General features: G+C 34.7%; 1 protein-coding gene across 2 annotated transcripts in view; it reads left to right on the plus strand.

Moving 5' to 3' along the window:
• The window catches only part of LOC149806118 (syntaxin-8-like), a 97,999-nt gene that overhangs the window by 49,587 nt on the left and 21,626 nt on the right, over positions 1-26,786 (plus strand). The window lies entirely within an intron of this gene.

Genomic DNA, 26,786 nt, shown 5'->3' on the forward strand with positions numbered 1-26,786 from the left:
TCTGATTATACCTGCTGTATCAGTTGAGAAATATATTGAACAGATCAGGCCCCAATACTCTCGCTCTGAAAAACATTAAAATAATTATATGCAGAATATCGGTAGGTCTCCCTCTTGCCAAAAATGTCAGCACCATATATATTTTGCAAGTAATGTAATGGGTATAATAACACACACACACACACACACACACACACACACTTTTTTTTGGGGGGGGGGCAACGGACAGATGCCCCCATTTCCCAAAAAAAATAAAAAGTATTTTATATTTGTGTATTTCCCCCTCAGATGTGTTCTACGTTTTATTAAAACAAAATTTTATATAAAAAATTTAGTTTTTAGAATTTTTGATGGGGTATTTATGTTTCCATAGTGTTATCTAAAGGGTTGTTCGTCCGAGTCTGGTTTCCCTCACCTTGCTCGAAGTTCATTCCCTTGAAATGTTTTGTAACCTTTGCTATATGTCGCCTAGGTCTCAGTGTTTGCTATATGTAATGGTGTTATATTGTGTGTATGCTATATTTTCTTTATGTTTGAGACAGCAAGTATAGATCAAATATCTTTCCCAGTTGTATTTCTTCCTTTATGATGTTATATTGTATCTTTTAATTTGTTTTATGGTTTTCTAATTTTGACGATGGAATGGTGTACTATTTAGATTTTGTTTAAAAAAAATAATTTCCTATTTTATTATTCGAGTGATAATATGTGTCGTTCCTCATAATAGTCTTTAAAGATGTTGATAGGTAGGTTACGCTCGATCCAAGGTTCACGCTTCTTTATTCTGTATGTGTTTTTCCTGGGTCGCGTTAGGCCTCCTTTATTTAGTTTATCTGATTATGCTTTATTGAAAGATCCAAACGTATTTATGAGACCACATTATTCTATAGTGGTCAACCATGCAGTGCGGGAGAAGTTAGTAGGGTTTTAAACTAAGTGTTATACAGTATGTATTTGTGTCTTTATTTTGTCTCTTTATGTTCTACATTGGGTGTTTTCAAAGACTCATGATGGGCCTATGCACTTCACTGAGCCCTGTGACTTAGCCCCATGATGTCATCGCCATTTACTTCCCCCTTATATTTTCCCTGTATCCCTTCCTATATATGTCTTTAGAATTTTCTTTCAGAGAAAGAAGAAAAAAAATTAAATTACAAAATTCTTTTATTTTTTTCTTTCTTCCTTTCTTCCCTTTTCTCTTTTAAAAAAAAAAAAGTTATATGGGTTTCTTTGAAATATTTGAAATAGAATTTGAAATTTTCTTTGAAATATGGCTGTTGTGGGGTGCGAGGAGGGGGTATGGGTATGGCATCAGCTCGCAATTGCGCTACGCGACCCTTCGGTCTGTAATACCTATTCCTCCCTCCCCCTCTCTCCCCCAATTCCAACATCAATTGCGTTATATCAACCTGACGGTAAGTATCTATTCGTCGTAAGACGTACTGAGTTCTTGTTGTGGTTAATATTCTTATTTTTACCACGTATCTTATTTAAAAATCTTTATCACCTGTCCACAGGATATCATCGTAGTTAGTATATAGTCTATACATTTTAGAACGATTTTGTTTTCGTAGTCTAAATCTATGAATAAAATGTTATTTTTGTTATACTTATATTTTTTGCAAATTTTCATTATTAACTTTATCCTATTATGTTTAGTTTTATCACATTGGACAATCGTATGTAGTTTGGTGAAGTTCGCTGTTTTACATAAAGGGCATTTCGGCATTATCCTCAGCATACGATGTTTGATTGTTTCTTCGCCTGTTAGCCAGGTGTTGTGCAGGTATTTAAAAATTATACTTTGTGTTTTGACAGATCTTATTTTCCCCAATTTTTCCAATTTTTTTGTCCAATTTACACCCTCAGTTGTCCTGCTCTACTCTACATTTTATATTTTTGGTTACCTCCTCCCTAATCCAAGCGTGACTTTTACTTATTAAATTTTGCATAAATCTGTTTTGTCTCTATATTTTAAAATTAGTTCTCATATGTTTGCGTGGCACTTCGATTTTTTTATATTAATTTGTTATTTTTGTATATCTCTGGTCGGTTTCTCAAGGTGAAGCCGAACCAGTAGATGTACGGTGCTTCTCACGCTGTAGCCGGGTCTGAGTGCATTTTTTTTTTAATCTATTGATTATGTTAGTTAATTATAGTAGTAGAGGGCTCGGCAACCCCAAGCCCCCTCTACTTTTGGCCCTATATAATGTCTCTTTTTTTACATGATGCATTTTATGATTCCATATATAATCTATTATTTCGTTGTCTGTTTTGTTTAAAATTGTATTATCCATATCTATGGATTTAATTATGTAGTTAATATTTGAGTATAAATAAGTCTTGGCCACTTGGGCCCGCTCCATGATAGGTAATGGCGCCATGGCCAGATTTTCACATTTTCTCTTATTTTATTGATAATATGTTCATAATTTTCTACAGCTTCTTTTTTTTATTACCAAAGTAAACCCCTAGAGCCTTTACAGTGTCTCTCAGTAAGTGTGTGTGTGTGTGTGGGGGGGGGGGGGGGGCGATAATCCAGGGTGGTTGCCCCTCCAGTTAACTATTTTTAAGATTTCGTGCTTGTTGTGGTTTATTTTGGAACCCGACGCTTATAGCATTTCCCCTCTCTTCTAAAGATGTTGCAATCATATGCATGTTAGAGCATTTTTTAATTCTTTTTTAGGTTTGGTATTTGTATGCCTTGTATAATCAGGGGCGGATTAAGGCTCACTGGTGCCCTAAGCACTGACAAATCTTGGCGCGCCCCTCTTTTCCACGTACACCTGAGAAGATAACCCTAGGGTGTACCATGATCAAGAAACAGAACATCATGATCAATTTGCACTAGTTGTATCAGTTTTTTTTACAAATCTTCATTCTTTTTTCTTTCTTTCTTTTCACCCTTTTCTCAACTTTGTGGTGCCCCCTTTGGCCCTGGTGTCCTATGCACGTGCTTAGTCTGCTTAATGGTTAATACGCCCCTGCTTGCACATCTGGGTTGTTTCTTATCGTGTGACGTAGGATTTATATTGCCATTACGTATTCTAGCATTGATAGTGGACATCCTTGTATCACTGATCGTTGTATTTCAAATTCTTTCGTGCATTTCCCGTTTAATTATCCCAGTGTGTAGGATTTTGGTCCATTTTGGAAATTGGGTCCGAAACCAAATTTTTTAAAAACATTCTTTATACAGTTTTGTTCAAATCAGTCGAAAGCTTTCTCCTGGTCGAAGAGTACCATAGCACTCATCATACCAGTTTCATTTATGTAGTTAATTATAGTTTTAATGTTTAAAATATTGTTTTGTATATCCCTCCCCCACAAGTTTGATTTACATTAATTATCTTGTTTATCCTACCCTTTACTGTATTTGTTAAAATCCTACTTAAAATCTTATAGTCCGTGTTTAAAAGTGATATAGGCCTCCAGTTTTTAATCTCGTCTCTATTCCCTTTCCCTTTGTATATAATTGTGATAACTCCCTCCCTCACAGATTTAGTCATTTTATTTTTACTTAAAACTATATTATTATACAAAGCGTTTAAGATCGGCGTCAGTTCACCGTGGAACTTTTGGTAGAATTCCACGATGAGTCCATCTTTCCCTGGTGACTTTTGTGAGTGTTGATATACTTTTTGTGATTTCTTCATCTGAGATGACATCGTCACATTGGTCTCTATGTACTGCTGATGTCATCTCACAGTCGACATTTTTTAAGTAGCTGTCGATTGTGCTGAAGTATATGTTCTGTGTGGTGTGTGGTGTATAGTTCTTTATAATATTTGGAAATATTATTTAGGATATCTTCTTTTACAGTATGGGTTACATTGTTTATTTTGATATTGTTTAAAATTGTATCACCCCCTTTTCTAAATTCTTCTCGCTTATATACGTTTTTTGCCTCGTTGTAGATCTTTGTAAATTTTCCCGCCCTTATTATTCTCCCCTGATTTTCGTCTTCTTCAACGATTTTAATTTTGTCTGTCAATCGTTTTTTTTTTTTCTTTCTCCGTCGTCGTTTGTTGTTTTGCTTAGTTCTAATTTGAGTTCGTGTTTGTCTTTTTTTTCTGGGGTTTTTCCGCCCTCTATTTGAGTACTGAATATTTATTCCTTTTATTTTGTTTTTTAAAACATCCCAATCAATTATTATATTAATATTTTCTTCATTTTTGACGGTTTCAATTTCTTTTTTTAATTATTATTTCGACATATTCTTTGTCATTTAAAATCTTATTATTTAGTTTCCATAGTCCTGACCCACATTTTTCTATTTTTTTCATTTTTAGGTCAATAGTGAGCATGAAATGGTCTGATAGCTTTTGGTTGGTTATTGCAGTATTAATATATATTAATGGATCATAAAAATTTCCGTAAAATTTATCAATCCTGCTAGACTGGTTTAATTTATAGTTACCCAGTTGAAATCTCCCCCTATGATTAGATTTTCCATCGAATATTGTTGTAGGTAGGTGTATAAGTTTTCTTTAAAATTAGTTTCTTATTTCTATTAGCTGGCATGTACACATTTATAATATGCCAATTAAACATTTTAACACGTAGCAACCGTCCCTTAAAAAATTCCCCCCTCCTCAAACCTTTCCCAGCTTTTTAAAAATATTATTGTTGCAACCAACTCTAATATCATTATTTGCAAAATTGTTGCATATCTTTATTGCGTTAAGTTTGTCTTCTACTAAAATTTCGAACTCTGGCTTAATTCTATAGTGTGTTTCTTGTATCATTATTACACCAAAGTTTGTTTCTTTGGCTACTTTGTCTGCTTTCGCTTTGTCTATCCCATTGCTGTTGATAGTAGCGATCCGGAAATTTGTTTCTTCCATTTTTGCTTTACTCCCAGGTGCCGCATCACTTTTATATAGAATTTAATTGTATATATTTCAGTTAAAGTTATTATATTCCATTTGTTTTTGTACACACACACCAGCACGCTCGACAAAGAGCGCTTGAGTAATATACAGTTTGATACATCCTACATGGTAGTGGGCAGGAATACATATATAGGTCGTTATCCTTCTCGACCGAAGTAGTAACATTGTTCCAATGCTAACACTCGACGTCCTCGATTTGTGCTTCATCGTATTTGCAGTCTATACACTTAAAGGAGACCAGAAACCAATGGAAATATAGAATAATAATAAAAGTACTATAGCATAAAACCTTATTCTGAAGTATCATCTGCGACCGTAATGCCAATATTTAAATATTGGCATATCTTCTAGGAGCTGAATTTCCGTGACCTCGTATGCAAAATTTCCGCGCCTATTCGGTTACTTTCGGGATGTGACGTCATAGTAGCGACTCCAGCAGCTCAAGTGGGAGTTGCCAGAGTAAAAGACAATACCGTTTTACGTTGCTTACGGGTGTAATGGAACATTAAGAAAAGCCTGTGGACATATTTTTTTTTTCTTTTCCGAAAGATAAAGGCATCATGAAAGAATAGGTGCATTATTACAAACGAGTCGATTTCAAAGCAACACCATACAGCACTATGTGCTCGTTACATTTCTCAAAGGAATGTTACGAGAGGGATCATGAAAAAATAGCAGCTCAAAGATACGTAAATGCTAGGCCTAGACTAAAAGTTGGCGCTGTTCCAGACATACCTTTGGACATTTTAAATCCTGGGAAAAGAGTTAAACGTGTGAGTTACGAAAATAGGCAGAAGGACGAGTAAGTGACCACAAAATGCAACAATCAATCCACATATCTTTTATCTAAAACAGCAGTACTAAAAACAAATCTGATAGCCCGACACCCTGGGCCCCTTCTGGTTTTAGTTCCGGCCCATCCTGTATTCAAAGTGAGGTGCCCGTCAGGCTTGTCGAAACAAAAATTGTTTGCCTGAGGAAACTTTGATCGCGCTGGTGAAATGAGTAAATGTATTTTCAAGATGTTGACATATATGCCTTAACACGGCACAATCTAAATCAAATCACCACTGTCCTAGGTGAAATTTAGATTTGATTTTAATCAAATGGAAGCTTTGCTAAAAATAAGATTCTAAATCTGTCGTGTTTCGAGAAAACACAATTTTCAGTAATCTTATAAAAAATAATTTTTAAAAAAAATGCATTGTATACATGTAGTTTGCATAAACGGTAATCTGTATTAATTGGAACTGATATAAAACTATTCCTTGGGCAGTTTAAAAAGCAGCGATTAAAAAAAAAAAGGTCAAAGTTTCACATTAACTGTCTGACAATAGAACGGGGGGGGGGGGCTATTGACCCCCCCCCCCCCGTTGCCCCAATGTGCGACCGCCCATTTGACGTGCCTTTTCTCGCTGTGATACGCCTTATTATTCCCCCATGACAAGCCCCTTTTACATATTCTGGTCAGTTCTGGCTAAATTGCAAAATAGCTAAAGTTTTAATTTAAGTACGCAAACAATACAGCCGGTGTGACTAATGAACATACTCCTTATCCTTGCATTGATCTTGTGATCGGACATACTTCAAAGAAACCATGTTCGACAGTGTGTGTATGTGTAAGCATCAGCAATCAGCAATACTAAATAAACGATGCCTATTTTGTTGTTACTTACGATGCCATGGACTTCATTTTAACAGTTCAAATTTGCAGTCACAAGTTACCGTACATGTGGCAACTGTTTTTCTCAGTTTTATGCCCCACCTTTTTTCCTTTGGTTTAAGTCTTAATGCATGTAACACTGTTTGCTGAATAAAATATTTAATCAGAATTAGTTCTTTAGGGCCACATATATTGCATGGTATATTTTGTTTTATTCCTTGTAATTTAATCATGGTAATTAAACTTTTCATATACGGTAGAGGAATGTCGGGTGTTAACTGGCCGAGTTTCTTTGGCGGAAATGGAGATGCGATTTTGTTTGAAGAGAAAATTTCAACGTGATCATTCATTTAAGCTAATTGGTGACAATTTTATTCTTTTAATTATTTTTTTTACTATAGTACTGTTGTAGTTCTTTAAAAAATCTGAAATTTACTTGAATAATGTTTAATCTTCACGTTCTATTTACTGAAGAAGAAAAGAAGAAGAAAAAAACTGTTGTATGATATTAATTATTTCGTCCAGTGCCGGGTTTAGACGTGTGTGCGTGTGATTTGAATTTTTAACGTAGCTTTAACAATTTTTCAGTCATATTGCTACGATGTCAGCAGTGTGGCAGTTTAGACTGTGGATTGCATACGTTATATTTAAAAATGGTTTGGGGTTGGGTTTTTTTCTTCTGACAAATGAAAATTGACAGACATAATGTAATAATCGGGACTTCGCTGCGCAAAATTGAGAGATATTACGAGATCGGGATGTAAATGAGGAAATACCCCCAAAATCGGGAGGTTTTTCTCTCGGCTTGAGAGTTGACAGGTATGAACTGTCCAGGCTTGTGGAATTTCATTCAGGACTTTAGTTTATTTAAGTCACCAGCCCGGGCCTGTGCCTAACAAATTTCTTTTAGCACTTACCAGTACAGTACATAAACTATTATATCAGACTGCAGATTCAACTTTTGAATGTGCAACCCAAATGTGGTCTCCTGTCTGCCTCGCTCGCCAATGTTTATGTTTGTATTCGAGGACTGGCTAGTATAGCGTCACGGTACCACGTGATCTGTCGTCTCATCAAAACTCGGAAAAACTCGGCAATTTACGGAATCGTGGTATCTTAAACGCAATATAATCACTACCCACTTACGATATTTAATTTATAAACATTGCAGTCGAATTAAAATCTGTAGAGAATTACATACGTAAAAGGAAAATTTTGATTTCTAGTCTCCTTTAAAGTTACAATGGAAAAGTGTACATGAACATATTTATACCATAGACAGAGCCTTGAAGTACTACTTTTTTCGGTCTAAAACTGTCCCAAAAAAAAAAAGAAAAAAAACCCAGCATGTAATAGTTCATTTCGATACAGTTGCACAGAGCATTTGACGTTCATTTTGATGTCAATATATATTGATATCGATTAAGTGCGATTTGTTTTCAAAGCTGCTTTATTGCTGGTAGTGCTTCTGTTTTCAAGTTCGATATATAATATACCCATGGAGCAGTAGTAATACAGAAATCAGAACAACAACCATCATCATCATCATCGGGAGTATTATTATCGTATATGTTGGTCACATCGATGATCATTAATAAAAAGCGGTTGAAATATGAACAATATTCCATCTCTTCAAATAGCAAATAACTAAGCAAAGTGTGTGTGTGTGTGTGTGTGTGTGTGTGTGTAATTTTTAACGTAGCTTTAAAAAAAATGCAATCATATCGCTACCATGTCTGCATTGTGACAGTTTATAATGATGTCTAGCAATGTGGCATCATGCCACAAACATACAGCATTTTGTCCCACCCAATCACATTATCCTCACACCAATATCTTAATGATGGGCGCCAAAAGAGGCAGCTGCTAGTACCATTTTTATGTCTTTAGTGTGATTCGGCAGGGGTTTGAATCCGCGACCTCTCGCATCCAAGGCGGACGCTCTGTACAGACACTGCACCACCTGAGCGATCGCTTAGCAAAGAATGTACGATACTGTTTCCTGTTGTTCATAACAACTCGACCTGGAGACCCACCTGACGGAAAATGAAAGCGCATTATAACGTTATAATATACGAATCCGGAATTTTTTTTGATTATTATAATTTTCAAGAAAGTTAGTGCCTTTTAGCATTTGACAAAGTGTGCTTGCAGTTGCATACTAAGGGGAGGGGGAGTTTACAACATACTTCGATGCTGACTACTGATTTGAAGCATAAAATTAAAACTAAACAACAGCATAACATGTTTATATATCTTATTAAATACGTCTTCATTTGTCTTTCCGTGCGCCAAAATGCCTTCCTACACGAACATGTTCCATATAGGTAAATAAGTTGTACCAATCGTAAACAACCACCGATTTCGACATATATGATATCAATTTATAGGTTTCTCATCAGTTTAAATCGATCTGTGCAAAAAAAAAAAAAAAAAAAAATAATTAAAAAAAATGTGTGAAAATGAATAATAAAAAAGTTGCTATTTGCGACTCATTGTCGCTTGCGATTTTACCGATCTTCGTATCCTTGATGCTTCCATCCTTCCCGTTTAGGGATGGTAGCACCTACTTGGATGCTAATACTATAGATTTGAAGCATATAATTAAAAGCTGTACAACAGTAAATAATATGTTTATGTATCTTCTTATTAAGTACGTCTTCATAATGTATGTTCGTGCGCCCAATGCCTTCCTCTACGAACGGTTTCGATATACACGAATAAGTCATACCAATAGTAAATAAACACCGATTTTAACAAATTTCATATTAATATATAGGTTTCTCATCTGTCAAACTCGATCTGTGCCAACAGACATGTGTGAACATGCAGAATACAAAAAAGTGTACTTTTTACTGAATATTGGGTTCGACTTTACTGATCTTCATATCCTTGCTACGTTCATGTACCGTTCCCGTTCTGCGATGGTAGCACATACGTCCATGCTAATACTATAGATCTGAAGCATAGAATTAAAGCTGTACATAATTGTAAAATATGTGTGTGTATCTTATTAAGCACGTCTTTATCTGTCTTTCCGTGTGCCTACATCTGACCTATACGAAAGTTTTCCATATGGGCGAATAAGTCATACCAATCGCAAAGAACGATTTTGACACGTTTGATATCAGTTGATAAATTTTTATCAGTCTAAATAGATCTGTGCCAATATAAATGGGTGAAAATGCAAAATAGAAAAGTTGGTATTTTTCACTCAGTATCGCTTGCAACGTTACCGGTCATCGTATCCTTGCTACGTCCATCTGCCATTCCCGTTTTGCGATCGTATCACATTTTTTCGATGCTAATTCTATAAACCTGACACATATAATAAAAGCTGTTCAACGGTAAATAATGTGTATGCGTCTTATGAAGTACGTCTTCATTTGTACGTCCTTGCGTTTAGTGCCTTCCTAACCGAATATTTTCCATATAGGCGAATAAGTCATACCAATCGCAAACAACCAACGATGTTGACAAGTTTGATATCAATTGATACGTTTCTCATGATTCTAAGTCGATCTCTGCTAATAGACATGTGTGAAAATGCAAAATAAAAAAGATTGTTCTTTTTACTGAATATCGGGTGCGACATTACCGATCTTCATATCCTTGGTACGTGAAACTACCATTGCCGTTTTGCGATTGTACCACATATTTCGATACTAATACTATAAATTTGAAGAATATAATTAAAGCTGTACAACAGTAAATAATATGTGTGTGTATCTTATTAAGTACGTCTTCATTTGTCTGTCTTTTCTCCTAATGTCTTCTATACGATCGTTTAACAAACAGGTGAATAAGTCATTACAATAGTAATAAACACCGATTTAGCAAAATTTGATATCAATTGTTAGGTTTCTCGTCAGTCTAAATCGATATGTGCCAACAGAAATGTGTGAAAATGAAAATAAAATAGTTTGTATTTTTGACTCGATATCGGTTGCGACTTATACGTGCCTCTACCATTGCAGTTTGCCACGGTACCACATATTTCAATTTTAATGTTATAGATCTCAAACATATAAGGAAAGCTATACAACAATATATAATATGTGTATGCATCTTATAAAGTACATCTTTGTGTGTCTGTATGTCCGCTCAATGTCTTCCTCAATGAGCGTTTTCCATATAGGCAAATAAGTTATAACATTAGTAATTTTTTAAAAACGCGATTTAGACGAATTTGATATCAATTGATAGGTTTCTCATCAGTCTAAATTGATCTGTGAAATATATAAATGTGTGAAAATGCAAGTAAAAAAGTTGATATTTTTTACTTGGTGTCGCTTGCGATATTACGGATCATCAACGGATCATCATATTCTATATTCTACCTACGTGCCTCTACCCTTGCCGCTTTGAGATGGTACCATATAATTCGATGATAATCATTTGAATGTTAGTGCTCCTAGATCTTTACAACACGAACGTTTATCTTAGAGTCGAATAAGTCATACCAATCGTAAGCACACACAGATTTTGACAAATCTGGTATTATTTGGTAGGTTTCTCATCAGTCTAAATTGATCTATGCCTACAGAAATGTGTGAAAATGCAACCTAGAAAAGTTTATATATTTTACCCAGTATCCTTTGCGACTTTACCATTACCAATCTTCATATCCTTGTTACGTGCCTCTAGTATTGCTGTTTTGCGATGGTATCACATACCTCGATGCTGATACTAGTGATATGAAGCATATACTTAAGCAATAAAACAGTAAAAATTATGTGTATGTATCTTATTAAGTACATCTTCATTTCTCTGTCCGTGCGCCTATATCCGTGCAACATGATCGTTTTCTATAAGGCTAAATATGTCATGTTAATCGTAAAAAAAGCTACAAAGATTTGGACCTATTTGATATCCAGTCATTGGTTTCTCATTAGTCTAAAACGACCCGTGTCAATATAAATGTGTGAAAATGCTACCTTGAAAGTTGCCTTTTTTGTCTCGGTATTGCTTGCGACTTACCGATCTTCATATCTTTGCTACCCGCTTCTACCCTTGCCGTTTTTTGATGGTTTGTATATAACCAAATAAGTCATGCCAATTGTAAAGAACCACCGATGTTAACACATTTGATATTAGTTTATAGGTTTCTCATCCTCCAAATCTTTCTGTTTTTAAGAAACGTTTTTCTAATTCAACTAACGGGTCATCACGCTAAAATTACGCTACTGACAAATGTCACCTTAATATCCTACATACTAAACTTAGACAAGCAGGTAGTCTCCTGAAATCCGACCTTTACATGGTGAATTTAGTTAACTCTTTCACGTGTGCATGTGCTTATGATAATGAAGAAGTTGAACACTTTGTCTATTGCCCCTTACCTAATGCCAAAGATCCCAGCTCTTTCGCTCTACCTTTCAATACACTTCTTGGTTAAGTCTAGATTTATCATTGAAAAGTGACGTGACTACTCACCTACAATAAGATGTCTTTCTGCTTGTGTGATGACCCGTTAGTTAAATTAGAGAAACGTTTCTTAAAAATAGAAAGATTTGGAGGATTTCGGATATCATCAGGCAGAGAGTTCTAAAGACGAATCGTATATGGTAAAAGGTCGTGTGAAAATATAAAGTTTGGTTGAGATTGGTGTGATACTTTGAGAGTAACGTAGACGATAATTAGATGCCTCATATCTCCTTTGTGGAAGAAGTTCGTTTAAATAGTTAGGTACTTGAGTATTTATAATCGAATACATAATGCATAATCTCTTCCTTTTCCTTCGTTGTGCAAACCAAGCAGTTTCCGCATAAAGAGACTATCTAGAAGAATTAATGGGTATAGATCTGGAACGATCCGTGCATCTTCCATCTGATTTTCCCCCCTTTATTCTGATCTTTCCGAATCTTCAATAGAACAATTATCCCAGACTCCAGAAGTATATTCTAAGGTTGGACTTATGAATAGTGTATATAATTTAGCTGAAGTCAACAATTAGTCTGCATTTAGACGGTAGTGTTTTATCTCCTTTCTTATACATCGGTATGTCATACGCTAGCTTGCACTGTGTTAGGAACACGCTGGCTGGGAGTGATTTATTTAAATGTATTTGCAATGGAACATACATTTCTTCAACTATACTTGTACAAGTTTATTACTTATTGGATTGGTTCCAGCGGTTTTGTTTAGGTCAAGACTAGTTACTACATCTATAATTTCTTGTTTATATATAATGATGGCAGAAATAAAAGTTTCATTTCTAACTTCAAAATGCGGTAACTGTTTATCATAATTTTTTAAACGTGTAACATATCAAACTTCCGAGTTCAACAGGTCGCACTTCTCCTGATCACTTGTTGCAAATTTAGATGATCATTTCGTACGTTTCAGTGGAGGTAATAGGTTCCATGTCTTTGTAGAATGTACTTGTTATCTCATTATTTTCCAATAAGGTCGAGGATTTGATCCGATGGCAGGGGTTGAACCTGCATCCTTTCGGTCGCAGGTCTGAGACGCTAACCACTGAGCCAATGTTGCTCCTCTTAAGATTAATATACCCATATGATATTTTCCAGCATCATACGTAACTATATGATACGTTTAATAACACCCAGTAACTCAGCAAATGCCGGCATGACGACATATGAATTGAAGGTGTAATGACGAATGTAATTTAAAGTCAATTATGTAACCTATTTTTATGCTTTTTATTGAATATCATTTCTGTCATGTGATACACATAACATAATCTTACATTTAAGTTTATTTAAAATGAAATTTATGAAATTCGTTAAATAGTTTCAATCTTTTGCGACTCTCGTGAAAAGATCCTTCATTGCTGTTCATATAATTTTACATGTCATTATATTTCTTTATTGATTTGCACTTTGGTTACAAAAGAGACAACTTTTGCAATTTAAAACTTATTTCATCTATACTACACTAGTATAGCTCATGAAATGAAGGCAGTTTACTTGGCCTCTAATTCATCTATAGGGAATGATACCTGCGGGAGACTGCTCTATCTGACCAGTGTGTAACTATGGAAACGGTAATTTAGTGACCTCTTCTCCAGCCTCGAGCTTTAGGTTAAGACTGAAATTCGCTGTCTTATGTAATGTTCTGTATCTGTAGTTTAAAGCTGGGAGAATTATACAAAGAGAATAGCAAGTAAACCCTTCTGTAAATGGAGCAAACTCGCACTTTTACACTGTAAAACTAATTTATCTTACAATCATTTATGAATAATTAAAAATTACTGAGTAGTAACTAAGAATATATAAATTCTTTAGATGGAGACCCAAATTTCATTTTTTATATTATCGTATTTTTTATGTTTACTTTCCAGATACATTTTTAAAAAAATTCTCAAGAAAATATGAAATCTGACAAAAGATAACGAAAGTCTTATTATTTTGATTTTTTGTAAAGAGCAAAGAAAGAAAACTATTAATGACATAAGCTTTCATCATGACATATACACACTAGCCTCCACAGAAGTACCTTTATGACAGTACGGTTAAAATAGAAATAAATATGCATATACAGTTGTAAACTTTCCCGATTTATGACTAAACATTTATACTGTGATAGGGTATTCTTAGTAAGTAAAATGTGTATTATACAATGAATGAATAGGAGGTATTCGATGAATGGACTGCACGCATTTCAGGTGCAGTGGCTACTCAAGATTATTTACTGATGCACAAACTAGTTATAGTTGTCATACTGGTTGTCATTCCAGGGATACTGACAGTCAGTGATTTCCACCTTGTAAAATCTTTCCTCTAGGGCGGACAATAATAATAGTTTCTGAAGCTGATTTTATTAGCAATGGTTTGCAAAATAACAACAAATATCCTTGTGTTTTATCAACTCATTATGGTTCCGCTGCTTTGGTAGAACAAAAAGGAATGTTCTTTATTGTTTTATGAATTTTATGCCCTGTGACAATGGCCAACATTTTGTAGGTCACGATCACTTTGGCATAAACTTATTTTATGCATGGCAGTTGGAAACTACGAAAATATTCTTAGAGGCGAGCTGTATAATCGGCAGTTACATTGTTATTCTGAAAGAGTTCTGATAACTAAATAAATAAGTAAATAAATAAAAACACCATCTTTTATCATTAAAAGTTGCCAAGTGTTGTTTATACATTGTACGTGGCGTAATTCGTAAGTTTACTCGGCATATTTTCAACTCGGTAACGCCTGGTAACGGTCATACTTTTACCTAAATATGTGGGTCCTTTGAGAGCATCGTAAATGTATGGAGGAAAAGAAATAATTGTATTTTATGCTCATCTCAAAAGATTTGTTTGTATTTCTGCGAAATAGTCATGCCTAACCAGATAATAGCACAGACCCCCCCCCCACTGTAACTACAAAGCCTTGAGCAAGTGCGAAGTTACCAGTTAATTTTATTGTTTGTTTCTATTTTTCAAGTTGTCTTCGTGTGTGCGCGCGTAAATTGAAAGCTTGTTATTACCAGTCAATATCGTCAATCATATTTGCTCCATTATTCCATGCAGATAAGAAAGGAACTAATTTTGTGTTGAATTTGTGCCCCCCCCCCCCATCCCACCCCGCCCCGGCACGGTACAATAAACAAACACTTGATTGAAAATAAAATAAAAGAAACTAACCTTGCATTGTTATAATGTATTCCTTCTTTTTTCATCATGCGAAATTTACAGAACAAAATATATCAACGAACTCCGTAAATGTAGCGGATGCCGGCATGCGTATGCATCCTTACTGTGTGTGTATCGCTAATGTCAGATAAAAAAAATATCGCAAAAGAGACGAAAATATCACCAGATTGCTTGAAGGCGCCTGCCATTCACGCATGATAAGTTTCAAGGTGCAAACGGACCAAGATTATATTGTATCCAGGTTAACTATACGACGATATCTCGCAAATAAAAAAAAAAATCATTATTTTAAAGAACATACAATGTGAGTGCAAATGATAATCTTTCGCAGGTATGAGTTACGAAAGTATCATGGGGGGGGGGGGCACCAGACAGATGACCCCCACCACACAAAAAATAAAGTGTTTTCATGTACTCTTGTATACCCCAAGATGTGTGTGCTTGTTTAAAGTTTAAAAAAGGAATTTTGATCAAACTTTTAGTTTATAATTAGTCCTAGTGTTTTCTAAAGGGTAGTAGTCTGAAACATGGGTCTTATTCCCATTTTCAGATTTCATATCCTTGATTTTTAGTGATCTTTGTCAAGAATTTTCTATGTTCCGTGTATGCTATGTGTATCAATGCTATGGTGTGTGTATGCTATATAGTCTGTGTGTAGGGACAGCAATACTATGTCAAATTTGTCTCTGTTGTCTTAATATATATTTTTCTATGGACTTTTCAAATTTATTTGTTTGTCCTGGTATAAATTTAGTTGCTTTTGAATTAATTTGCAATTTAGAATTCCGGCGAGATGAACGCTATACTACCATTTGAAATTAAAATAAAACCTTTTGTTTTATGTGATTGACTATGGTGTGGTGTTTCTCACATTAAAGTCTATTTTCAAAATGAGGTAGGCTGTATTCGAGTCAGGGTCCGCACTTTCTTTCTTTATTTATTTGTGTTTCTCCCGATTCGAGTTAGGCCTCCTCTCTAGTATTTAATTTATAATGTAAAAGAAGTAAATATCCAACCCAAAACCCCTTAGGAAGCTTTATACATTTACTGGTTTGGTTTTAGCATGAAAAACATAAGTGACATCTACAAAAATAATAAACTGGTAAAAAGACTAGAAACAACAAGGACCTTTAGAAGTATAAAGGAACTTTTATGTAAATATAGGGAAAATGAGGAACTTTGGGGAATTGAAACTAAGGAAACATATAATTGGATAAGGGAAAATTTAACCTCTAAAATTAAAAATAAAGTAGAGGAGGAAATATCTCGGTTAATTGGGACAGACCTTAGAGGTACTGGACCAACATCGGCTCTCCAAAAATACAAAGCTTGATATTCAGATATCTACACGACATATGCATACATGTAAATTATCTCATGTGCAAATGTGCGAACTTCACAAAATATCATGCGATGGCACAGTGCGAGTTTAGGAAACAAGACAGGATACAATTAATTATGGAGATATCCAAGAAATAAAAATACAGAAGAAACCAAGTTTTATATCAAGACGGCAACTTTAACAAAACTTTAATAGGAAAAATAACAGATAACATAACTAAAACCATGATGGCGTGTGACCAAGTCATAAACATAAAAAAAATGAATAGGCAAATTTTTTTGTAATCCTTTCAAATTAATTAGAAAAAAGAACTTCTAGGAAGATTTGTGAATGGGAGGGACGGGGCTGCAAAGGGTGAAAAGAAGGGGAGGGAGATGGGGCAATGGATAATCTCCCCTTAAAGGGGACCATCACAAAGTGAACCCTTGCCCTCATACCCCCACCCCGGATTGGAATCTGCTGTAGCCGCCACCCTTTTAGATTCTTATAAATTTTCCTAAACAGCTTCAGTTTCTTTTTATTATCCATTACAATTAAAATTAAACAATTAAATAGACTTTAATTATATTACGTAAACTATCACAAATCCTAATTATCGGGACAGAGAAACTATATGGGAAAAGAACGAGATAATGACGTCATGGGGCTATGAAAGAGTCGGGAAAAACACCTCATATAGGAAACTTTACATACATACACGAAAACAAAGGATCTAATAAGTCTCTCTTCTAATTCTATTTGCTCAAAATGTGCAGCTCTCGCACTGCACGGTAAATCCCCACTGTGTGTGTGTATGTGTGTGTGTGTGTGTGTGTGTGTGGGAAGAACAACCATTTTTAGAGATTTTGGCAGAAATCCAATAAATAATTTGAGACGGCCTAACTCTAGGTGGGAGAAATACAAGCAAATAAAAAAGTGTATGGACTCCAACTCGAGTACAGCGGATTTCAATTTACAAATCCAATATGTGAATAATGACACAATATATTTGCACACAGAACACATTAAGTTTTTTTTTTCTTAATTAAATTATAATACACCGTTACTTAGCCAAAATTCAAAAATATATTAAATAAATAAAAATAAACCTTTTCTTGATCCGATTATAAGGTCCTAAGATTACTGGGGAGATTTGGGAAAAAATAAAGGCTATCCCAACATGGAAGCAAAATATAGCATACACAAACTATAGCATATATATATATAGCACACACGGGATATAGGCAACCTCTAGCCAAGGTCAACCAAGAGTATAGCGAAGGGATTTCAAGTCAGGTGATGGAAAGATAGAAACCTATTCGGAAAAACAACCCTATAGATAAAACTAGGTTTTAAAAGAAATACCCCGTTAAAAAGGAGAATTAAATTTTTTTGACCTAAATTCTTTTGCATAATATAAAACATACAACACATGGGGGGGGGGGTGGATAAATACACATAAAACACTATAATGTTTGGGAAAAGTGGGGTGGGGGGTCTGTCTGGTGCCGGCCCCCCCCCCCCCAGTACTTCGTCTTGTGGGGATAAATGTACGTCATTTCCTGCTGGCGTCCTCTATAGGTGGAAAATCGTATCTAAGTAACAGTGATGTATACTTTTATTTCGAGAAATTAAATTATTTTTTCTGTACACTTTATAGGGTTTTTTTGGTTCTTTTTGTTAAAGTATAACTACTTTTAATCATGTTATGCAAATCTGATGTATAAAGAAAAATGTTGGTGCATGGCCGGTAACTTTTATACGTCATGGCAACGGAAAATAAATTCCGCGCATGCGCATTTTGTGTGGGAGCACCAAAAAAAACCCCACACAAAAACAAGCAATCTACTAAAACAAGCCATTACGTGAGAACTTGGCCTGAAAAGAGCAAATATAGGTACTATAAAATATTGCTAGTCTCGGATTTGACAAGCCTTAGTTTTTTATGCTGATGAAACATTTTTCAGTAGAATTTTTTTTCCTACAGTTTAAATGCCTAATTTTACTGTTTATAATCATACATGTTCAAATGTACTGGTCACATATAACAATATCGTCGAAATATTAACTGGTACCATGCTGGATTTATATAGAATGTCTAAATAATCATAAAACTAAAGGTGTAATTGATTATAACCAATATATATTTTTTGCAATAACAAGATAATGAGATCCGAACATTGACCAAACAGTACTTAGAGAAATTCAATATCGATTAGTTCATCCTCAACCTCCAACTGATATACTTTATTGCAAGGGGTAAATGGTACCGTATTGAAAGACGTGTTAGGAAAAAGATACCGTTGTTAAAGAATATCCTGACCGACTGAGATCTTAACATCGTACATCATAGCTGCAAACAGTGCAAGCCAATATACACATTTGCATTATGCTCACGCAAGAAATATTGTATCAACCAAATGGGTTTCTTGACCGAGCGATGTCAAGCCCTTGCGCGAATCCCGCTACGAGTCATAGGTTTCCCCGATTCAAAGGAATCCTGTACAACTACTTCTGCAAACTGGAAAGTCCAACGCGTCCAATCTATCAGTAATGTTACTCTAATTAATACATGACCACAAATCCCAACTTCCCAATTGTATGTCAATGTCACAACTGCAAAGCTTCTCTTCGTTAACTTTCCGTAACTTACCGCCAGTATTTCACGCCGTGAAACTACACAACTCAACAACCTAATACAGGGAACCGTTTTTACTACGCCACCTTAGGCCTTTTAAATCATGATTTTTAGCTTCATTTCGCCTGTAACTTTGTAACATATTTACCACCACAGCAACAATAAATGGCGCCCGCCGACGGCGGAACAGTCCTTTTCTGTTGATTCCATTGTATAATTTACCAATCTCCAGTCATAAATACTGCACCTGGAGTCACACGATCAATTCACGCAATTAGATTTGAATAGGGACTACTGAGTGACAGGGATACTCATGCGGCTCTTACCTGAATTCACCAAAAGTAAACCATGTCATCTTGAAACTCACTTACACTTCACTCCGTAACGTTTGCCCCTAGTAATTGGCTAATTATTTTGGTCTAAAGACTATAATCCCAGCACCGACTTCCCATATTCAAGCAAGTATATAAGGAATCCTTAAAATGGAGAGCGGTAAACAAATGCGCATACTCCAAAATATATTACAATATTATACATACCTTGGAATTTTATTAACTATTTTTGTTTACATATTTTCATTGTACTCGTGGATGGGTAATGTGATTTTGCGTTCTGCCTTGCTTATAAAATGTATTGTCTTTGGTCAACAAAAGTTGATTTAGAGAGGATAAGAAAAGAAGTTTTGTTAAACGATGATGGAATTAAATAAACACTGGGGACAATATCGTACGTTGCACATAAATCGCAGAGATTAATTGAGATTTTGCTTAACGGTCAATCAGTCCGCACTCGAAGTAGGGAAATAAGCGAATAGTGCAAAAGCCGACCATTGTCTGATAATCGACGTACATCTGCCACAGCCATATATTGTAAAAATCCCATTACTACAGGTAAAAAAGAATTAACTACAACTGCTTCTTTGGGGCGTCATGTGTGACCAGTGTATATTAGTACTGTGTTAGAAAAATATTGCGACAAACCAAAGTAAAGAAAACAGTCACTTTTATCAATCAGTCCATATCGTTTTACAAATTATACTGAATAACTGACTTCAGTAGAACTCAGAAGAATGTATTCCTGTAAGCACATCACGATTGCGGTGTTTGTACATTTATATAAAGTGGGATCATTTTACAAGCAAAGTATACATTTAAAAATTAACACTACAAATGAGACAACGCTTAAGTACATACGGATTATAATCGTGAGATGGCAAAGAATGGTTCATATGTTGAGAGGTAACCAATACACCAACAAAATAAGAGTTTGTAAGAACATCTTATTTCCTTCTTAGATATACTTAGCCATAATGCAAATTGTTTCCTAATATGAAACATGTAAACATATTCCGACCATGCTGGAAACAAAAATAGTAAATTTAATTTAGTTCAGCGTAAACTGTAAGTTAGTTCTTTCCTTTTGGCATGGTGTCTGAATAAAAAAGTATATTTCTCAAATTTGCTAACCACTACACTGTCATTATGTAATTAGATACCTAATTGATGTACCATGGTTGTATACATATATCTATAAATATATATAGTTTTGTGGACATGTACGGTTGAATAATACCATCCCGTGTTTGTGTAGGGAAATGCGTACATCACAATCGCACTCGTAAATTTGAATCAATACCATCTCATGAATGGTTAGGGGCCGTCCATTTAGTATGTACGCATAGAAGGGTGGGGTGGGGGTAACCCAAATGCATAGGCTTGAGCATGGAGGTATACTGATAATATATGTACGCATTTAAGGGGGGGGGGGCGCTGAAACCTCGAAAATAAGTTGTATAATACGTAACCTGTTCGACTTGGTTCAGTAGGCTTTTGCATTTTAGCGGACATAAGACAAACTTGTCCCACCCAGTCACACTATCCTGACACCAGGCCGACTAATCCGAACACTAACCTCTTAATGATCGGCACCAAAAGAGGCAGCTGCTAGTACCATTTTTATGTCTTTAGTATGATTCGGCCGGGGTTTGAATACGCGACCCCTCGCATCCGAGGCGGACGCTCTATAGACACATTGCACCATCGGAGAAGTCGCTTAGTAAAGAATGTACGATACTGGTTCCTGTTTTTCATGACAACTCGACCTGGAGACCTACCTGATGGAAAATGAAGGCGCATTATAAGGTTATAATATACGAGTCCATAAATACATAAATATTTTTTAAATTATAATTTTCGAGCAATTAGTGTCTCTTAGCATTTAACAAAGTCTGCTTGCAGTAGCGTACTAAGGGGAGGGGGGTTACAACATACTTCGATGCTAATACTACTGATTTCAAGCATAAAATTAAAGCTAAACAACAGCATATAACATGTTTACATATATTATTAAGTACGTCTTCATTTGTCTTTCCGTGCGCCAAATACCTTCCAACACAAAGATTTTCCATATAGGTAAATTAGTTGTACCAATCTTAAACAACCATATATTTCGACATATATAATATCAATGTATAGGTTTCTCATCAGTTTAAATCGATCTGTGCCAAAAAAAGTCGAGAAAATTAATAACAAAAAAGTTGGTATTTATGACTCATTATTGCTTGCGACTTTACCGATCTTCATATCCTTGATATGTGCATCTACCCTTCCCGTTTTGCGATAGTAGCACATACTTGGATGCTAATACTATAGATTTGAAGCATATAATTTAAGATGTACAACATTAAATAATATGTGTATGTATCTTATTAAGTACGGTTTCATATGTCTGTTTGTGCACCCGATGCCTTCCTATCCGAACGGTTTCCATATAGGTGAATAATTTATACCAATAGTAAACAAACACAGCTTTTGACAAATTTCATATTAATATATAGGTTCTCATCTGCCTAAATCGATTTGTGCCAATAGACGTGTGTGAAAATACAAAATAAAAAAGTTCCACTTTTTACGGAATATCGGGTGCGACTTTACCGATCTTCATATGCTTGCTACTTTAATACACCCTTCCCGTTTTGTGATTGTAGCACATACTTCGATGCTAATATTAGAGATCTGAAGTATAGAATTAAAACTATACAATATTATAAAATGTGTGTATATATCTTAATAAGCACGTCTTTATTTGTCTGTCCGTGCGCCTAGATCCGACCTATACGAAAGTTTTTCATATGGGCGAATAAGTCATAACAATCGCAAAAACAACGGTTTTGACACATTTGATATCAGATGACAAATTTGATTTTAATTGATATGTTTCTAATCATACTAAATCGATCTGTGCCAATAGACATGTGTGAAAATGCAAAATAGAAGGTTTTGTTCTTTTTACTGAATATCGGGTGCGACTTTACCGATCTGCATATCCTTGCTACGTGAATCTACCATTGCCGTTTTGCGATCGTACTACATATTTCGATGCTATTGCTATATATCTAAAGCATATAATTAAAGCCGTACAACTGTAAATAGTATGTGTATGTATCTTATTAAGTATATCTTCCTTTGTCTGTCATTTCGCCTAATGTCTTCCTATACGATCGTTTTCCATACAGGTGAATAACTCACAACAATAGTAAATAAACCCCGATTTTGACAAATTTGATATAAATTGATAGGTTTCGCATCAGTCTAAATCGATCTGTGATAGTAGAAATGTAAGAAAATGCAATATGAAAGTTTTGGTATATTTGACTCTGTATCGCTTGTGAATTTAACAATCTTCATAACCTTGATACGTGCATCTTCCATTGCCGTTTGTCTCGGCATCACAAACTTCAATGTTTATAGTATAAATCTGAAGCATACAAGGAGAGCTATACAACAGTATATAATATGTGTATGAATCTTATTAAATACATCTTGATGTGTCTGTATGTCCGCCCAATGTCTTCCACAGCGAGCGTTTTCCATATTGTGTATTGTTCCACTTCCTATTTTTACACTACCTAATTTTGACCTAGTTTAATAAACACCCATTTCTACAGAGGACACATCTGTCGCAGCCTCGACATTTTTTTACACTTATCAGCATTGAGTCACTCGGACAAAAAGATTTGTCAAAAGTCATATCATTATTATTAATGAAGTGAAACAAGGACACATACGATGAAAAAAATAATACATTTCTCCAATTCACTTTTTTCCAACCAGGAAGTCCTCTTAAAATCTTTACCAACTATTCTGACAAGGCAAATACAATTCGTTCCATACCAATCATCCAGTCTGCTACTCAACATGTGTTAGCTATGTGACTCACAGCTGATAACTGCATCTCCATCACTTTTTTAGAATTGTGTTTTGTGTTTTACGTGAATATGTCATTACTGATTTTCTGAGGTGGTTCTTGGGTATTTTACTTTGGAGTAATGAACATGAAACACACGTTTATGGTATATTTCATAAATAAATCAGCATCCTCTACATTACTGCTAATTTAAATAAAATTACGTGTATTACTATTAGGATTTTTCTCTCAAAAAAAGGCAATTTTACTTTAATAGTAAATTTTCAAACGTCCATTAAACTAATCTTGATATTTAACTTATTTTGACAAATTAATTCTTTCTAAATGTCTTCTGTCTCCTATTATTTGCACTATTAGAGAAATAAGTTATGAAGTATGCAAAACAGTTTTGTACCTTAAACAGTACATGTACATTAAAGAATTGGGGTTCTGCATATTCACAATGCCATTTAATTATTGCAAGGATGTTGTACACTAAATCCAGTATTCTTTTATTATAAGTAAACAATTGTATTATTATACCATCATGATTTTCCCCCAATTTTATTCTTTCAGCTTTTCCAACAAAATATCTGTTCCAAAACAAATTTTTTGATAAATATAGGAACAAATTCTGAGTAAACACCACTTTTCTTTTGTTGTCGTTGTTAATGGTAGACTGAGAGAAGAAAATGCAGCAGCATATAATATGAACTTAAGTGAAGTTATGAACTTACTAAGCCTGGATTTAAATAAATGGTATCACTTGTATTTCTAATGACAGCCACAATCCTCTTAGTTTGGGCTCAAGACCAGCAATAGTGAATAGAGGTATTTCGAAAGACATATAACAGCTCACTCATTATAATGTTACTAATTAGCATTATTGAAAACTTCTTAGATATCAAAATAAATAGTATATATGTATGGTGCTTGTTGGCGACATTGGCAGATTATTCACTCCACATCCTGGTTCCCGGGCAGTTTTGATCTCTCACAATAATAATCACGGGCATAGTGGCTCGTTACAAAGAAAATCAACAGATTTGGGTTCTAACCTGTAACACTATTAACATATTATATTGTTACAGGTTAGAACCCCATCCCTTGATTTTCTTTGTAACGACCCCCTGTCATCATGGGCAGTAAATTTGAAACATACTACTTCCGGGTCAATCTATTTTTAAGGTGCAATATATACTAGTACATAATGGGAGGTAACTCAAGTTGTGCTATTCAATTCAATTCATTAATGAAAAAATGGAAATAAATAGGTAAAAAGGCAATTATTTATTTTGCAGATGAATATTTATCGAATATTTAACATTCAGCAGCGTAAATATGCATTTATTTTATTGATATTTGTGGCAAGAGTGCAGAAAAGGACGACGTGCTTCGTGGGCAGATGGAAATCTGCCCACGAACTTTTATCTGCCCACGAAACCGTCTGAGGACGACAAAACTGCCCACGACCCACCTTAAATAATAGTATATATATATATATATATATATATATATATATATATATATATATATATATATATATATTTATACATACATATGCACATATATAATATATAAGCAACATAGATTAAGAGAGGAGAAAAAAGGAATTGGAATTATTTACATTCAGCTGGAACAATTTAAATGGATTATCACATTGGCTGTCACTTAGAGCAGTTGTAAATAATTTATATAATAGAAATGAAATGGGTCCATTTCCCTAATTTACTGAACAAGCATAATATCAGATATCTCTATATGCATTTCTGTTTACCTGGTCATTTTAACGCCATTTATAATGAAGAAATAACATTCAATTTGCACTCTATTAATGCAATTTATAATGAAGAAATAACATTCAATTTGCACGACTGCGTTTGTTTTTTTATGCCATTGCTGTGACTAATGCAGAGCTAACATAAGTGCATGCATGTATCTCATTACTCACCGAGATAGGACAGTGCTGTCTTGGTAGTCACTGTGCTAACATTGCTCAGACATAATTTGTGCATGTGTGTGTGTGTGTATGTGTGTGTGTGTGTAGGATGGATGGATGGATGGAAGGACGGACACTGTGACTCCTCAAAACCAAAACCTCAGTGTACTGAAATACCCTCATGATGAAAGAATTAAACTTGAACAATACCTAAGATATGCAGGTCTTTTTTAAATAGCCAGCAAGGAAAACCCATGACATTGTTTTCTTTCAAAATCAAATCCTATACAAAGTAGGAAACTTTAAAGCCAATAGTATCTTAGTAGAGTCTATTTCAGTTGTCTATATATCTATATTATATGTAGATAAGATTGATTAATTTTCTTCATCTTTCTGTGAGGGCTGGATTTGCGTGGGTGGAAGTTAATTACATGTACTAACATTAGTGTCTTTGGATAAGTATGTTTGGAGAAATATAATTTATGATATGAAAATTTCAGTTTTTGTTTAAAAGCATAAGAGATCATTTCATGTGCTTTTTAAATAGTAAGATTTCCAATATACAAACAATGTATACTTGATCGAAATAAATAACATATATTTCATTGAAAATATTACAGTTTTTCACTTATAAGATGAAAAAAATAACTAATATTCACTTGGAACAATCAGATTTTCTTTTTCTTTTATGCTCTGTTGTGTTGGTTGTCTAAAGTATATAACTTGTTTAAATAGCAGCTTTCTTATGGTAATGTCAGCTTTTTATTGTTTGTGTTCTGTGTATACGAAAAATAGTTCCACTACAGATATATGTTAATTGATAATAACAATATAATAGTTTCAAGGATAGCAAAGACTATTGCTAAGAAAGCAACCACAAGTGATTTATTGATATGTAATTCTTTTTTATTTAGCACACAATCAAATATCAAACAAGTTTAAATGAGGTTACATTAGCAATATGCCATTTGTAACTCTACTGGTTATGGATTTGAAGAGCTTCTGGGATGGCCTGCTGTCCACCGTCTTTCATCTGACCTCTGTCCATTGGTTAGCATACATTTGTTATTGCTACTCCCCCAATGCTACTTGGAGGATTGTCATTAAATTTTACACACACATTCATCCTTTGGTCTAGTTGATCCTAAATGAAAGTGCCCAGACATCTAATATGGCATCCACAGCAGCCATCTTGATAATCTTGCTATTGCCACTCCTTCTGAATGGATGGTCTTGTCATTATGGAATTTTCACCGGAAGACTTCTTATAATGTCTAGTTGGTTCTGAATAAGAACGGTTCCAGTCAGATATCCAATATGGCCATCACAGCAGCCATCTTGAAAATCTTGTTATCATTCCTTCTCCTGAATGGAAAATCATATCAGCATGTTTTTTTCACTAAAAAAAACTTATTTTGATGTCTAGTTTGTCCAGAATGAAAATGGTGCTGACTTGATGTCCAGTATGGCTGCCACAGTACGGCTGCCCCCTTGAAAATCATCTTATAGCTACTCAACTCATCATGTTATA

This window comes from Sinohyriopsis cumingii, chromosome 2 (genome assembly GCF_028554795.1).
Source record: "Sinohyriopsis cumingii isolate HCF-2022 chromosome 2, ASM2855479v2, whole genome shotgun sequence".
In the NCBI taxonomy this organism is placed as follows: Eukaryota; Metazoa; Mollusca; class Bivalvia; order Unionida; family Unionidae; genus Sinohyriopsis; species Sinohyriopsis cumingii.